The 6,360-nt window shown below is 43.1% G+C and overlaps 1 long non-coding RNA gene across 1 annotated transcript; it reads right to left on the bottom strand.

Moving 5' to 3' along the window:
- Nucleotides 1-477: 477 nt before the first annotated feature.
- Nucleotides 478-3,898, bottom strand: LOC148957349 (uncharacterized). Its single transcript, XR_016145247.1, has 3 exons — nucleotides 2,094-3,898; nucleotides 1,748-1,810; nucleotides 478-1,102 (listed from the first exon to the last, which is right to left on the bottom strand). It is a non-coding gene; the product is annotated as an uncharacterized LOC148957349 (long non-coding RNA).
- Nucleotides 3,899-6,360: the final 2,462 nt, after the last annotated feature.

A 6,360-nucleotide genomic window follows, 5' to 3' on the forward strand; every position in this document is an offset into this window, starting at 1 on the left:
AGTTTTATAATCATGATAACGCTATTTTTGGTACAGTTCACATATATCTAGCTACTTTTAACAGAATCTTCCTTTCTGATTCAAATCACGTGATTTCATTGTTGCTAGGTGGTGTGTTAATATCAGCTCGGGCGTTTCCGCCTCATTTTGACATTTTAATACCAATGCATGAGGCCTTCAAATTTGGTAAAGCAATAGGCTTGTTTTTTGGTTGCCCCGGACCTCCATTTTATATGGAGAAGCTCAAATTTCGATATTTTCACGAAGAGGCATCCAGCAAAGTCATTTATCTATTTTCTCTTCACCCCGACCAAATTTGAAAATAAATTAATCTTTATATGAATTTTACTTAATACCTGTGTCTAAAATATTGCCGAAAGAGAATATATATAGTTCCACTAATGTTTCATTTTTGAGGACTTTTTATCATGCTATAAAACTTGACTGATTATCAACTATCCTAACTTGTGTTCAATGGCAGATTTCTAGCAGAAAAACAAATATTTACTTCATCATCATAATAATTATCAAAATGTTTGCTAATTTTGAAAACAACAACAATTAATAGTTACTATTGGTGTGCCAACCCTAGAGTGGAGAATCCTGAAAACAAAATCCATAACTGAAGCAAAATCTAAAATCTGATGTTTTCAAAATAGATGAGGCAAACCCTCAAATATATCACAATGAGGGAGGCGTGTATTTCACCAACATCCTCGTAAAAAACCAATTGCAAGATTGCTAACAATAAATGGCTAGAGTTGAGGATCCTCCAAAATTAAATAGGACATTTAAAGCAAAATCTAATAGATGTTTATAACGCATAGGGGGCAAACTCTGTTAAAGTGCAATGAGGGAACCGTGTGTTTCATAAACATCCTCGTAAAAAAACCAATTGGAAGTAGGGTATGAAAATCTATGAAATAGGGGTCCTATCAATCGCTGAAACTATTTGAGAGCAGGATGCAAAATCTTGAATCATCCTTCAACTTTACAATAAACATACAAAGATCCTCTAAATCAATCAAATTACAACGAAACAAAGGCCAAAGAAGAAATGTCTTTCATTCAAATTGTGGTGTCAAAACGTCTCACAAATGCCCTGAAAAGAAGAGGAATAATGGTTATTAAATTTCAGCGCTAGTGTACGCGTAGAAACAATTCATTAAAGCATGTTTCCATGTCGAAATGGAAATGGCTGGAAAAATTGCTTAGCAGTTGTAAAATTGGTCTAAAAGTGGTAGAAAAACACGTACAAAAAAGGAGCAGAATGATTATTTTGACAAAAAGGGCAGCTTTCAATGCATGAAAATATCGCAAAAGCAATCAATCAACTGTGAGGGGTTAGGGAGGCGTAACTTCACCGGCATTTGCAATAGATGGAAAAATGTATTGAAAAAGTTATTAAATTTCTATACCACGATGAGGGCAACATGAAGTTTACAAAAACTCTACTAAATCTTGTCACTAAGGGTGTAGCATGAATATTTAAACAAAAAGGGGCAGCAAAAATTCGTAGAAAATATCGCGAAAGCAATCAATCAATCGCGAGGGTTAGGAGGAGGCGTAACTTCACCGGCATTCGCAACAGACGAAAAACTGCATTGAAAAATTTAATTTTTCTAAATAAACACTTGGCTTTTCGTTAAGAATTCATTCAACGTATTTATATAAAGAAACGCGAAACAAAATTTGAGTATAAACAAAGTAAAACACCAAGAGATCTTCTATATCAAAAATCGCTTACCGTGTGATGAAACTGGGTGATAATATGTTTACAATACTTTGGTCAATCTGCAACGGGTATGTCCTGCAAAAATCCAAGAATAGCCGAAATGAAAACTGTGACGCAGCAAGTTTACCAAAATCAAATGTCGATATCGAAGATCAAGGTTCCTAATCGGTGCGTCACTAATGATCGTTAACGACCCGCACTCACAAAAAGTTTCCCCAATAACGACCTTGCAGACAATGGGGTCACATCACAAAGGGGGCGTAGCTTGATCGTCGTTCGCAACTCGTCAGGCAAAACTGTTAGAAAAATGGCAGGGCAAGGTACAGAAACATGAGCGAAAAGAATAAACAATACTCACAGTGAAAACTGCGTCCAAAATCAAGGGTCCATTGTGAGAAACATGTCGACTTCTTTTTCCAAACCTTTCTTTCCAACCGTGTGCTCTAAAATGCACCTGGCTGGAAAATGATCTTCGCGACAATTCATCATGGTTTTGTCCTGTTGAGACTGTTTTGACACAAATTGCACGGTCATTTATCAATCGATCCCCCATAAAAGGGAGTTTTTCAGTTACCGGGAAAAAAACTGTCCCTGCAACAATGCAAATCGCTAGGTCATCGGAACGTATCGCCAAAAGACCATGATAACCATGTGAGTGCCTAGTTTAAGCAACAATGATGAGATAATCATGACAATCATAACTTTTGCTCGTACGGTCTCGAGCTTTTGGGAGAAAGGTGTCGCAAGCGAGCTGTTTCGATTCCAAAAAAACCTCGAATCAAAACTTCCATCCAGAAGGGAGAACCGAGCTGTGACGCAGCAAGGTTTTCTTGCAATATTTTTAAAGATAAGCTTTCAGTTTGTTTTCGAAATGACTAAAGGCAATTTTTGCTTCATGAAAATGAAGTCTAGTCATTTTTTATGCCTAAAACAACGCCGGGGCAAGCTATGACGCAGCAAGTTTAGCAAATCAGAAAAGTTGTCTTTCCACCGTGGTTCTTTCAAGAAAGAACGGTTAATGGGTACCTAAGTATCGCTAACGTCCCGCAGTGACAATCAGGTTGACGCTTAATGATCGCGCCTCAATTGTATAGTTTGATCAAGAAGGGAAAGGTCCTGCATCCTTCGCAATCAAACAAAATGAAATTGTAAAGATAAGCTTCCAATTTGTTTTCGAAACGACTAAGAAAGTTTTTTCCATCATAAAAATGCTGTCAACCGACTTATACTGCGTAAAACAACGGCGGGGCAAGCTATGACGCAGCAAGTTTAGCAAATCGAAAAAGTTGGTTTTTCACCGCGGAGCTTTGCAGAAGGAAAGGTTAATGATCGCTAACGATCCGCACTGACAATCAGGTTGCCACTTAATGATCTCGCATCAATGCTTTAGTTTGATTAGGAAGGGAAACATCCTGAATCGTCCGCAACCAAAACAAACTTTCTTGTAAAGTTTAATTTTCGAAAATTTCGGCATTTTTACGTCCGTGTTAACTTCAATCGTATGTTTGGAATGCTCAGTGAAGTGCATGTGGATAGGAAATTCTTGTTGATTTTATTGAGCTTTCAATTCTTTGTTACAATGATGGGGGATGGCGGGATGGCGGGGCCCGTACCCCCACTCGGACAGGATTTGGTTAGCTTAATTTTTCTTTTCTGTGTGATTTTCATTTAAATCCAACGCCCCTTATAAAAAATCAGGAAGAAGTTTTTCGAGGGTTTGACATTTATTTTTTCGATTTCACCAAGTAAACAAAGATGGCAAAGAGAACGGACACGTAATGTAAAAAGTAGTGGTACAGCTAAATTCGAACATGATAAGCATGAGCGTCTAGTTTAAACAATGAGATCGCATTCTTAGTACTTATAACGATCAAACTTTCGACCAATCACGGTCGAGCCAGAGTCCTAACACAAAGGATTCGTACACTGCTGTACTGTACATTACAGTACAGGGCAAAATCATGACAATCATAACTTTTGCTCGTACGATGCTGAGTTTTTGGGAGAAAGGTGTCGCATTCGACCGGTTTTGATTCCCAAAAATTCGAATCGAAACTCGCATCCAGAAGGGAGAACCGAGCTGTGACGCAGCACCGTTTTTGGTGCCAAAAAAATCGATGGTGATTAGCAGAGCCTTGGCAGAGTAACTCTGCGGAGATAATTGCCCTCGGCACAAAGAGGTGGCGTTTAACGACCTCGCTGACAAAGCCTAACACGCTTAACGACCCGACGTAACCTTTTCTCCGGAGAGGCAATCAGGTCCGCAAGCAAAGCAACTTCCGCCTAGAAAAAGTTTGTTTCGAGGATGTTCAGGCAGGAAGACGGGACCGAATCGAAAATCGAAGGCCAGCTGCAGACTCACGTCGACGGACGGGATCGAACGGAGGAAAAAGCGGGACGTTTCGAGGAGGCCTCGAAACCGATCTCGTTCGAAGAGGCGTCGAGTGGGTGAGACCGTGTGCAGACGTGCTTGCCCCTCATTTGCATAGTAGCACATTCGTTGTTTCGAAGCTAATTTGCATAGTAGGATTTTAGTATATTGAGACAAAGCGGGGTCTTGCAAGGCCCACCTAGCCTGAGTTTCCATTCTTGACGACCCCGCCAAAGCGGGGTCTGGGTGGCCCGCCGGCCCGCGACAGCCCGAGCCAGTGGACCGCCGGCCCGCGGCACGCCCAGCCAGTAGACCGCCGGCCCGCGACACGCCCTGCCAGTGGACCGCCGGCCCGCGACATGCCCAGCCAGTGGACCGCCGGCCCGCGAAACATCGAGCAAGTGACCCGCAAGCCCCCGCCCAACCCTAGGTGCAAATTAGCAAAGAACGAACTAACGCCATCCCCCTCACACAAAACCCCAACACACACGACCCCAACACACACGACCCCAACACACACGACCCCAACACACACGACGTGCCCCCCGCAGAGGCGTGGCTCCCGCACAAAAGAGGCCCACGCCAAAAAGAGGCTGTACCTGCTCCCCCGCAGAGGCTGCAAGAACCACGCCCTCTCCCATCACAAAATTCTTCCTCAAAAAAAAGTGCAAAAAACACTCGCACTCCTGCAGAATTCAGCGAAAAAATCACTCGCGCTCCTACGCGATTTTTACTCGCACTCCTGTCACAGGCGCTAGAGGGCGGGGAGGAGAGGCGAAAAAAAAGGTCCCCGCCCTCTAGCGCCTGTGACAGTCGTGCGAGTAAAAATCGCGTAGGAGCGCGAGTGATTTTTTCGCTGAATTCTGCAGGAGTGCGAGTGTTTTTTGCACTTTTTTTTGAGGAAGAATTTTGTGATGGGAGAGGGCGTGGTTCTTGCAGCCTCTGCGGGGGAGCAGGTACAGCCTCTTTTTGGCGTGGGCCTCTTTTGTGCGGGAGCCACGCCTCTGCGGGGGGCACGTCGTGTGTGTTGGGGTCGTGTGTGTTGGGGTCGTGTGTGTTGGGGTCGTGTGTGTTGGGGTTTTGTGTGAGGGGGATGGCGTTAGTTCGTTCTTTGCTAATTTGCACCTAGGGTTGGGCGGGGGCTTGCGGGTCACTTGCTCGATGTTTCGCGGGCCGGCGGTCCACTGGCTGGGCATGTCGCGGGCCGGCGGTCCACTGGCAGGGCGTGTCGCGGGCCGGCGGTCTACTGGCTGGGCGTGCCGCGGGCCGGCGGTCCACTGGCTCGGGCTGTCGCGGGCCGGCGGGCCACCCAGACCCCGCTTTGGCGGGGTCGTCAAGAATGGAAACTCAGGCTAGGTGGGCCTTGCAAGACCCCGCTTTGGCGGGGTCGCCAAGAAAGGCTAGTTTACTTCCACTCCATAATAATAAATATCAATAGCATTAAGTAAAAACTTTATGGAGGATTGTAGTCTATTTACAATAACATTCAGTAGAAACTTTTCAGTGAATTGTAGTCTATTTAGATAAAGTGTGGGATCTTATGACATATTTTTTATGGAACATGGAGTAAATCGAATGAGTATTGAGCAGTCACCATTGGGGCCTGCTCGTTTGCCATTTTGAGAGAAACTTGAAATGGGTTTTAGAAGAGAGCAGAATATATGTATTGTGACGCGGAAGGACATTATTGAAAAATTGCATTATTAGGGAAGGATTTTTTACATAATTTGTTATTAGAAAGAAGGTGGTTGCTAAATTGGTGAAGGAAAAGCGTGAGAGAGCAGTTAAAGTTTAAATCAATAACTCAGTAGATTATCAAAGGTGTGATTTTGCTGTTTCCGTGTGCTTCAAACATTCTGTAGTTTATTTTTAGGCAATTAAACGATGTTTATTGGTAGCTTCAACGTTCTTCGCGTGCACAGTAGGTTTGATGTTGTGGAAATGGTTCTTTCATACTACAATTTCTGACAATACCCAGGCATCTTAAATTGCGAGCCTGGTTAGGCTAGCCTAATTATTGCGTTTAATGTGGGAACCTTGTTACTGTACGTATTATAAGTAGGTCTATCATCCAGGACTCAATTAATTAATTTATTTGCCAAATAAAAGCAATTTGGAAACCATTCAACTGTTGGAGAGGTTGGTGGTGTTCGTTTTAAATGTACTACTATGACCTTGTCAATTAATTGTCTATAGGTCAGATGATTTTTCGAGAGTTTTATAATCATGATAACGCTATTTTTGGTACAGTTCA

Source organism: Rhopilema esculentum, unplaced genomic scaffold (genome assembly GCF_057945365.1).
Source record: "Rhopilema esculentum isolate cy_ngs unplaced genomic scaffold, ASM5794536v1 HiC_scaffold_32, whole genome shotgun sequence".
NCBI classification, from domain to species: Eukaryota; Metazoa; Cnidaria; class Scyphozoa; order Rhizostomeae; family Rhizostomatidae; genus Rhopilema; species Rhopilema esculentum.